Source organism: Alligator sinensis, unplaced genomic scaffold (genome assembly GCF_000455745.1).
Source record: "Alligator sinensis unplaced genomic scaffold, ASM45574v1 scaffold131_1, whole genome shotgun sequence".
In the NCBI taxonomy this organism is placed as follows: Eukaryota; Metazoa; Chordata; order Crocodylia; family Alligatoridae; genus Alligator; species Alligator sinensis.
The window spans coordinates 4,531,243-4,541,476 of record NW_005841830.1 but is presented as its reverse complement, the minus strand read 5'-3'; the positions used below and the strand labels follow the sequence as shown (position 1 = coordinate 4,541,476).

Sequence of the window (10,234 nt, the reverse complement as noted above, 5' to 3'; positions counted from 1 at the left end):
CGCTGAAGTTGGAGTTATTCCACTTCACCTTAATAATTATTCACAAAATGGAGGCAGCTTGCCTTTCCTGTATCCCAGCCCTGTATCCTAAGCATTGGGCTCCTGGGAAAGCAGCTGAGGGCACCTTCTCTTTTGGCCCTCTTTCACAAGTGACTTGAAGTGCTCTGAGCATGTCTGTGCAAGATAGCTAGGGGCAGCACCTATTCTGTGAATCTGGCTGGGGCACGGGTGTGAGCTAGGGCAGTAAGCTGCTCAGCAGTTAGGGTCTAGATGTCTCTGTGCATGACCAACAGCAAATATTAAGGTGTCTATGAGACCCTGCTGGGAGAACTCGAGGTGATGAAAGACTTTAGGAGCTTATGGGGTCAGGTGACAACTAAGGACCTCAGTAGTACCCAAGTGAATTGGTAGATTGTGACTGAGGCACTTAAATGCCTGTGCAGGTATTGGACCTAAAAGACTACCCTGTCCACAGCAGAGCAGATAATTGAACTTAGGCCCCAGTTATCACCTTAACCTCTACATGAGAGCTTGGCAATCTACGGCTTGCAGGCTGGCCTTGGCCCATATAGCCTTTGGATCTGTCAGTAGCCAGCTGAGGAGGGCTCTGCCCGCCATGCCACAGCTGGGCAGCAGGGAGATGGTGTCCTTGTGCCTCAGACCCAAGCTGGACCATCCCTGCCTGCCACTGGAAAACGTTGCCAACCCCTGTTCTAGATTATCCTTCCTCTGCCTCCCAGATGCTAGGGGCAATTTGAGTTGCTGTAGAAAATGCGTTTCCATGCGACTCCATTACTCAATTTGGCCATGGCACCTGCAATAGATTGATGACATGGCAATTATTTAAGCAGCTTAAAATGTCTAGACAACTATTATTATTATTATTACAGGCATGTCACGACCAATAAAATTGTCTTATTTTGGTGATGTATGGTGCTGAGACTCTCTTGCTCTCAAAATACAATTTTAAACTACCATTACTTTCCTCTTCCCATGAAGGTCCAACACAAAAAGAGGATGGACAGGTTTTAAAGTCTCAGGGCAAAATCCTTCACTACAGCCCTACAACATTAAAGGCTCCCCTTACGGTAAAGTGTCACAATCCCATGCTGACTGGGCAGCAAGCTAGGAGAGCAGACTTTGCATCTCTGGCTCCACAGAATGGTACCCCATAGCTGTTCTCTCTTCAGCCATAAAGAACATAAGGACTGGCATACTGGGTTAGATCCATCTAGCCCAGTGATTTTCAACCAGGGTGCTATGAGATTTTTTTCACCTGCCACAGGGGGTTGCACCCACACATGATTAACAAGCTAAACTCAAGCAGTTTCAAAAAGGAATCCATAGTGTCAAAGACCTGTTGTGGTCTCTAAACTTTTTGTGGCAGAACAATCGCTCTATTATTTTTCTGGCATTTTCTGAAGGGTGACTTGCATCTAGCATGGGGTGAGAACCACTGACCTAGCCTAATTACTGCATCCAGTTCTGGGCACCACACTTCAAGAAGGATGTGGAGAAGCTTGAGAGAGTCCAGAGAAGAACCCCTCGTACAATTAGATACCTGAAGAACAAGCCATGTGAGGACAGGCTGACAGATATGGGACTATTCAACCTAGAAAATAGAAGACTTCAGGGGGGTTTGGTGGCAGCTTACAAAATATAAAGTCAGGGGAGAGCATCAGGAGCTAGGTGAACAACTATTCACCAAAACGCCCCAGGGGAAAACCTTATATCCAGTCTGAAACCTTCTTTTAGGAGTTTATGATGATTGCTGGGAGCAACCATCAAACTCCTAGAAGAAGGCTTCAGATTGGATACAAGGGCAAACTTCTTCACAGTTCATGTGACCAGACTCCAGAATATCTTCGTTAATGACCTGGATTCAGGCATCAGATGCGGACTGGCAAAGTTCATAGGCAACACTTAACTATGGGGGAAGGTGATCATGCTGGGGATACAGGCTGACTTGGACATGCTTGTGAAGCGGGCAGGCCAAAACCAGATGGTATTCAACGTAGAGAAATGCAATGTACTCCATCTTGGGAGAAAAATCCAGCATTATATTTATAGGCTAAGTAGTGCTATGCTCACTGGCACCGTGACCAAAAGGGACTTGGGGGGTCTTGGTTGACTACAAAATGAACACGAGCCCTCAATGCAATGCTTTGGTCAGCAGAACAAACCAAACTCTGGCATGCATCTACTGATGCATCTCGAGCAAAACCAGGGATGTCATTCTCCTGCTTTACTCGGCCTTAGTGGGGCTGCAGCTGGAGTACTGCATCCAGTTTTGGAGGCCCCCCCCCCAGTTCAGGAGGGATGTGGATAAGCTCGAGAGAGTCCAGAGGAGACCCACCTGTATGATCAAAGCCCAAGAGAGCAAGCCTTAAGAAGAGAGGCTGAGGGACATGGGACTCTTCAGCCTGGAGAAGAGAAGGTTCAGGGGGGATTTGGTGGTTGCCTATAAGTTTATAAGTGGGGTGCATCAGGATCTGGGAGAACAGATGTTCACCAGGGCTCTCCAAGGGATAAATAGGTCTAACAGCCACAAACTTCAAGAAGTCTGATTCAGACTCGATAAGGAAAAACTTCTTTACAGTTCAAGTGTCCAAGGCCTGGAACAGACTCCCCCAGAGGTGGTGCAACCGCCTACTCTGGACTCATTCAAAAGGCATTTGAATGTTTATTTTACTGGGATCATCTGAGCAGCCTCCCTGCCTCTGGCAGGGGGGCTGGACTCGATGGTCTCATGAGGTCCCTTCCAGCCCCCAATGTCTATGAAATCACTAACTACCTGATATTTGACAGCAAACTGACACATGAGGAAAGGAGAGCTGTGGACAGGCTTGCTGCCTTCAGAGATATCTGGACACAATTTGTGGATCAGCTCAGGAAATGGTATATTCCAGGAATACACCTGATGGTTGATGAGCATCTTGTTGCGTTCAGGGGTTGCTGTCCCTTCAGGCAGTATATGTCCAGCAAGCCTGCCAAATATCAGTGGTGCTGTGATGCAGCAACATCATTCCCCCTGTCTGGAGACATCTACCTCGGCAAGCAACCAGAAGCTCCACACCAACATAATCTTGGTACCCAGGTCATTGAAAAACTGGTTCATCCCTGGTACAAGATGGGAAAGAATATTGTGGATGACAATTTCTTCACAAGTACTGACCTGGCAGAAAGACTGCTACAGCAGGACTTGAACTATGTGGGTACGATTTGAAAAAACAAGCCCAATATCCCAAACAAAAATGCAAGCAAATCAAAGAAGGGAAACTCTCTCATCCATGTTTGCTTTTGATGGGAAACTCATCCTAATTACCCCATGTTCCAAAGAAGTCCAAAGTTATGCTGCTGCTGTCAAGCATACATCATGACCTGTCAGCGGGTGGAAAGCAAAGAAAGCTGGACATCATCCATGACTACAGTAAAAACAAGGGTGAGGTGGATAACCTTGACCACTTAGTCCATATGACCACCTGCACACCGGGGGTGGGGGGAGGAAAGACAGGGGACTATGAACTGTTCATAGTTCTAGGTAAATAATATTTTGGGTTCAAATCATCATAAATACTTTTTTCAAACAATCTGTATGTATAGTAAATAGTTTTTGGCACATTAATACTGTTGTTACTGGTTCCATTTTGTTCATGTTAACCCATATCTGTTCTCATAAAACCATAACTGTTGTTGGTCTTATGGGGTAATCCTGTTATACTTTTGGCCCCCATTTTTGGGCAGCAAGTTCCACAAGTCCATTTTGTTATATAGTTAAGTGCTTACTTTTGTTTGTTTTAAGCTTGCCGTCTGAAAAGTAAAACCAAGGTGCACCCAATCAATTTGTTGCCAGACACAGTAAATAGCAGTTCCTTATTTACTTTTTCTATGCCATCTCATAGGCCCCTAATATTTCCCTCCATTCCCATTGTCCATTTTCCAAGATGAAAAAGATACAGCCTTTTCAGTTTCTCCTCAAATGGAAGTATCCAAGAGGCGAGGAAAGAGCACATGCATCACTATGTACATCCACAGGCCAAAAGAAAGACAAAAGCCAAAATCAGTGACTGTGGCCATGAATAGAGCCTTAAACTACATTAGCAGCAGCACCTCTTGGAGGCATTTCTGCTTGTTCTTCAAAAACAGCAGGGAGGGTTCAATCCTAGAACTGGTTGGAAATGGAGGTAGGCAGGAGCCACAGAACAATCTGAATTTGCAGCAGCAGATACAGAAATCCTAAATTCATGGTGCTTCTACACATGCACTTTAATACTCATTAGCCTATTTTAATGCACATTAAAGCACCACATAAAACCTATGGCTCTTTCACTAATGTGCATTAAAATAGGCTAATGCTCATTGTTCTAGTACTTCACAATGGAGGCAATAGATTTAAATGTGCATTACCTAAAGAGCATTAATGAATGCGTAGATGCACCCACTGTGTCCGAGTCCTGGAATTGGTTGGCCAGTAAGTCAAACACTTCAGAACAGAAATTATATATGAGAGTTGTAGTTTATAAGTCTCATGTTCCCCTTCTCTTCAACAAGCCAGGCTTTCTGCCTGACTACATCTCCCATGGTGCACTGCAGTTTCTCCTCCTGGTGAGTGGAGGTGGCAAGTCACAGTAGCAGCATGTCCTAGTGTGTCATAGAGTAAGTCATCCTGCTGGCAAGCTCTTCCCACCAAGAGTGACAGCACCCAGAAGGCAGGATTTCAGAACCAACATATTTGGATCCTGCTCCACTTGTTTATAACAGATTTGGTGCATTCAGTTTTTCCAGACACCAGACCTTTATTTCGGCCCCCTCCCCCTTGCAGCTGTTTTGTTGAAAACCCAAATTTTCCATACCAAAAATAAAAAAGGAAACAAAAAGTTTTCACCCAACCCTGTTCCATCCCTGCTGAGCTCTGTGGAGAAACACTGCCAAAGCTCATTTAGTTCAGCTTTGTGCATGTATTCCATATTTGCCCATAAAAGACAAAGCCTTCAGCCCTTCATCAATGGGAGCTCTGCCCAGCTGAAAACCACAACATTTGGCTCTAATTTTGCAAGCTTTTTCAGACAGAAACACACACTTACTGCTTCATATTTCAAAATGTGTGACAGAAGCATGAGGAGTTCCCACTTTGCTGTCTATACAATTACTGTATTCAAAGAGAATATCACAGTTGCATATTAATTCTCAGATCTGGAGCATTTTTTTCCTTTAGAGAACACAGATATTGCTTCAAAACGAAGCAGCACTATGAATAAATACAGTACAAGGAACTCTACAAAGGTTAAGTGACTTTAGAAAGTGCAATTTATTCTCTTAATGGGTGCACTGCAAATGATGGTCTCTCCCTGTAGTTATTGTGTATGGATCTTTAATGTGCTTGTTTGTATAATTCATGGCAATGCAAAATAAGTGTCTATGCAAAGTGTCTTAATAAATGAACTGAGGCTCTAATATTCTTCCAGACCTTATTTGTTGCAATGAGCCCCGGCACAGAGTCCAGAGGGAGAGGAAACCATTAAACGTTAAGCAAAAACAATTGTTGTCATTCTCCAGAGGGACCAATCTTTTAAATGTTTCTGTCACTAAATGCTCACACCATATGGAGGGTTTGGGTTAAACTGAGAAGGTAAACAGAGGCAAACACCCCATCTTCACCTCCAGAAGGTGCGCTTGCATAATTAAAAAAAACAAACAACAACAAAAAAAAAACAAACCAAAAAACCCAAAAAAACCCAAACCACCATGATTTTCAACCTGAAGGACAATATTCATCACCTCACAGCTGCAAAACTACACACCACCAAGAGCTAATTGTCACTGGCAAGAAAAACTTTCCAGTGTTTTCCATCCACAAAGCTGAAGCACTCCCTTGTGTGCGTTTTCAATGCAACCAAAATAGATAGCTGTGTGTAAACAGCCACTCTATCTGCTTCATTCATATTTGATAGACTAGTCAGTACAGATACTTTTATCCACTCTATAAGCGATAAGAAACAAGAGACAATAGGGTCTCAGGTTCCTCACAGTTAACATGGGAGGTGGCAACTGTTATTCTAGGCTCCTTGCAATGTAATGGCTGACAGAAAAGTAGGAAAATGAGAGATGTGTGTACAGTGGAAGTCACCTTTACCATGCACTATCTCATTACCAACAACCCCTTTCAGCAGCACATGTAGAAGGCTTGTCACCAGGCTTACTGCTGATTGCAACCCAGTCATTTCTGTTCTTAGATGGTTGTGATGCTACCCAATTATAACCCCTGCACCAGGCAAGATTATTGTAATCCCTTTCAGCAATTCTCCATTAGCCACAAAGAATACCTATTGTGAGGCATGCTACTGATGGGCCAATGTCACAACTCCTGTGGACTTCAGTAGGTATTGGACTGGACCCAATATTTGAATTTTCCATTCATAAATCAGTTACCACTTCCTGTTTAATTAAGCTGACCAAAAATTGCACCTCTAAAAAGGTCAATGCAGTGGCACTCTCTAACACAGAGACAGCACTGCCAACCAGCTGTGAAACCTTCTGGGCCCTTCAATGAGTCACACTGACCACCATTTTTCAAATCTTACTGCCAACTCTAATGATTCAAAATCCATATTGTAGTATCATTGGCAGGGCCTGATTTCTGAAGCTGCTGAGCACCCGAGGGCTTTAGGGACACCAACCATCAAGTGGGTGCAGGGGAGGATCTAGGGGGCTGCAGTGCCACCTCTCCGATTTCTGCTGTCTCTGAACTTTAAAGCCAACTGACTGGGAGGGGCAGTGGCATTTCTACTCAGGCAGCGCTGGATCAATTGACTTCATGGCTCTTCATCATCTCCCTGTTTCCTGCCAATATCTCTTCATTCCACAGATGTTAAGGACCATCTCTCCTTTTTAATAGTCTTAATGGTCCATTATCTTAACTATCCTTTCTTCTGCAATGTTGCTGTCCCTGGTAAAGTCTCTCTTCCATCTCACAGCCCTGCAGAATATTTTTAAACTAGAGCTAAAAACAGTAACTTAGGCATAGTAATATTAACTCAGGTACAGAAATGACTGATAATGGTGTACTAGAGGGCACAGTCAAGACACTCAAGAAAACTAGATTTTGCTTTACAAATTTGAATAAAGAGATGTACATTTAACTGTAATGATTACAGGACTAACGAAATAATCTCTTCTGACTATTGTGACCATTTGTTTTGCCTAGTTTCTTGTGTTTTTTAAATTTAATCTATAATCTAGCAAATTAGTGCACATTTCGATGAAGTTATTTTTGTTTTTGCTTCAATCTTGAACTAAATAATATAGCACTAGGCCCCTAGTATATTGGTAAAGCTTCTAGTTTCTCTTCAAAAATGGATAAAAAAGGTGTCATATTATGTGATGTGTCACACCATCTGCACCCCCCTTTTTTAAAATCCTAGATCCACCCATGAGTGGGTGCATGAGTGTAGCTTACTCTAAAATTTTGATTTTCAGAACAGTCTCTTCCCTCTCTCACTTATGCCTCAGTTTCTCCGTCTGAGAAATGGCAACCCCTTTTGCTTAGCAACCTCACAGAGTGTTTTTAACATTGGTGAACTGCAGTCAGTGAAAATATATATAAAAAAAGGCCACATAGTAGTTAGAGACAGTGCTCCCTTCCAGCATTACTGCTCCAGCTTCCCATTCTAGATGGTTACATTCCAATAGCAGAGCAGTTATGTACAACAAGCCAGGTCATAGTTTTCACTAGCTCTATTTCAGAGTCCCAAAATAAAAGGAGGTTGGGGGGGGGGGGGGGGGGGGAGAGAAAGAGAGGCAAGATGTTTACATTTTTTCCTTCAGCATGCCAGCAATACATGGCCAAACCAATTCCATGAGTTTGGAATGATTTCATTCATACTGGCACAAGATGCACAAGGTGACCTAATGCACTGTGGACAGAAATTTGCCAATGTTTGCACAGTTGGAGCTAGGACTGGATCTGGCAAAACCCTTTTTCTTTTTGACCCCCTCTGGCCTCAGGTAGCATTTATAAACAGAGGACAAATAAATGGACAGTATGCACCTAAAGGTCAAGAGGACCACTGGAACTTCCTGTAATAATGAAGAGTCAGTTTAATGGGTGGTCAGTCCAACTGGAATGGCAAGATAAAGGTAATGGTGTTTAAGACATCCAGAGAGCAGCAAAGCTATTCAGCTCCCCCAGGGTTGAGTTAGGGGGAGTACCGATGAAGATCCCAGCATGGCTCAGCTGGCAAAGCTCCACTTCAGTGGAAATTAGGACTGCAAACAGAGGTGGTGATTATTAATGAAAGGCCTGGCGTGTAGCAGCAGATTTGAGAGTAACTGTCCATAGACTGTTAAGACCTGCCAATGAAGAAGAGAACCCATGATTGAGTCTACTGGGTCAGAGCTTTAAAGCTACCACAGCAGGAAGTGGGGGAAAAGGCTCCTGCTCCATTTCCATAGGATAGTTTTGGCTTATCTGTTGAATACTTAGTTGTGGTGATCACCAGGTTCAATAAATACAGACACACAATAAATGAGAAGAATTAACAATGAATTTTATTGGTGCAGCAGTCAGCAACTTTGGCAGTCCATTGGTCTTCCTGTAACTCACTGACTCGCTGCTCCCTAAGCAGCCATCTCTCAACTCCATCACTAAACTATAAACTTCTGTCACTATATGGTGGGTACTTTGTACTTTTGGTGCTAGAAAGGAGGGAAATGAGTTCAGAGAGCCCTTTAAGCCCTGTTCAGGTTTTCCCCGTATCCTTTGTGGACTTCAGTTTGGATACAATAATGATGGTATGTGCAAGGCCCTATTTAAAGAGAGATGACCTCATTAGCGTCCTAGGACATTCTCCAAGACAGAATTATATAGCCCATTAGACAGTCTGCCAGCTCTTGATTAGTATCTAGAGGTTTAAAATTGCTGTACTTCCGGATCCACAGAGTAGACTTTAAGGTGTGAATGAAATACAGTCACTTGATTTGCAGCATCAGTAGCTAGACAACTGCCACAGAATTGAAGTTTTTTGTCCTCAGATAAGAGATGATAGAAATCATCTGGGGCCCTCAATGGGACACTTACCTGCCTGTACACCAATGCCAGGAGCTTGGTGAATAGCAGGAAGACCAGTTCCTCCTGTTTAAACAAGAATGACTACAACCTCATAGGGATAATGGAGACCTGGTGGGACTCCACCCATGACTGGGCCACAGGTATATGACTAGGCCACATACCCTGTATAGGCGAGACTGCAAAGATGATAGGGTTGGGGGTGTAGCTCTAGGTCAAGGACAGCTGTACGTCCATGCAAATTGACATTGGCACCCAGGAAGGATGACTGGAGTCTCTCTGGGTTAAAATGCTTGGGGAACGTGGCACAGGGGACATCATGGTAGGAATCTACTATAGACCACCTAACCAGAAACAAGAGCTGGACCAGGAATTTGCCAGGGAACTGGCTGAGGCTGCGTGCTCTCTGTGCATGGTTGTCACGGGAGACTAACTATCCGGACATCTCATGGGAAGAGCACTCAGCCAAATCCGATTGGTCACAAAGCTTCCTCGTGTGTGTGGATGAGCTCTGCCCGACTCAAGAAGTCTATGGATCAACAAGAGGTAAAATGTTGCTGGACCTGGTACTGGCCAAAGAGGAAGACCTAGTCAGTGACCAAAGAATCAATAGAAAGCTCGGTGACAGTGACCATGAGCTGATCACCTTTACTATCCATCACAAAGCTGGCAAGTCAGTCAGCAGTACAGAACTCCTCAACTTCAGGAAGGCTGACTTTGACAAGCTCAAGATCTTGACAACAAGCCTCCTAAGGGAACATGAGTCAACAGGAAGAGAAGTCCAGGAGGAGTGGCTGCTCCTCAAGGGAGAGATCCTGACAGCACAAGGAATGGCCATCCCATCTCGAAGGAAGGGTAGCAAAAGGGAACAGCAACCCCCTTGGCTCAGCAGGGAACTTGAGGACCTCCTACGCCTCAAAAGAGAGACTTATAAAGGATGGAAGGATGGAAGTACCACCAAGGAGGAGTACTCAGCACTGGTATGTACCTGTAGGGAGACGATCAGGAAAGCCAAGGCTGCAACCGAGCTCCATCTGGCTTCACATATCAAGGATAACAAGAAGTCCTTTTTCAGATATGTAGGGTGTCGGAAAAGCAGCAAGGGTAACATTAGACCCCTGATGGACCAAACGGGACAGCTGATCACCAACACCCAGGCAAAAGCCAATC

The 10,234-nt window shown here is 44.1% G+C and overlaps 1 protein-coding gene and 1 long non-coding RNA gene across 3 annotated transcripts in view; one reads left to right on the top strand and one right to left on the bottom strand.

The window, feature by feature from the left end:
- TTC7A (tetratricopeptide repeat domain 7A) overlaps positions 1-10,234 on the top strand; it is a 321,743-nt gene that overhangs the window by 299,162 nt on the left and 12,347 nt on the right. The window lies entirely within an intron of this gene.
- LOC106722231 overlaps positions 1-10,234 on the bottom strand; it is a 25,753-nt gene that overhangs the window by 5,504 nt on the left and 10,015 nt on the right. The gene's annotated exons all lie outside the window — the stretch shown is intronic.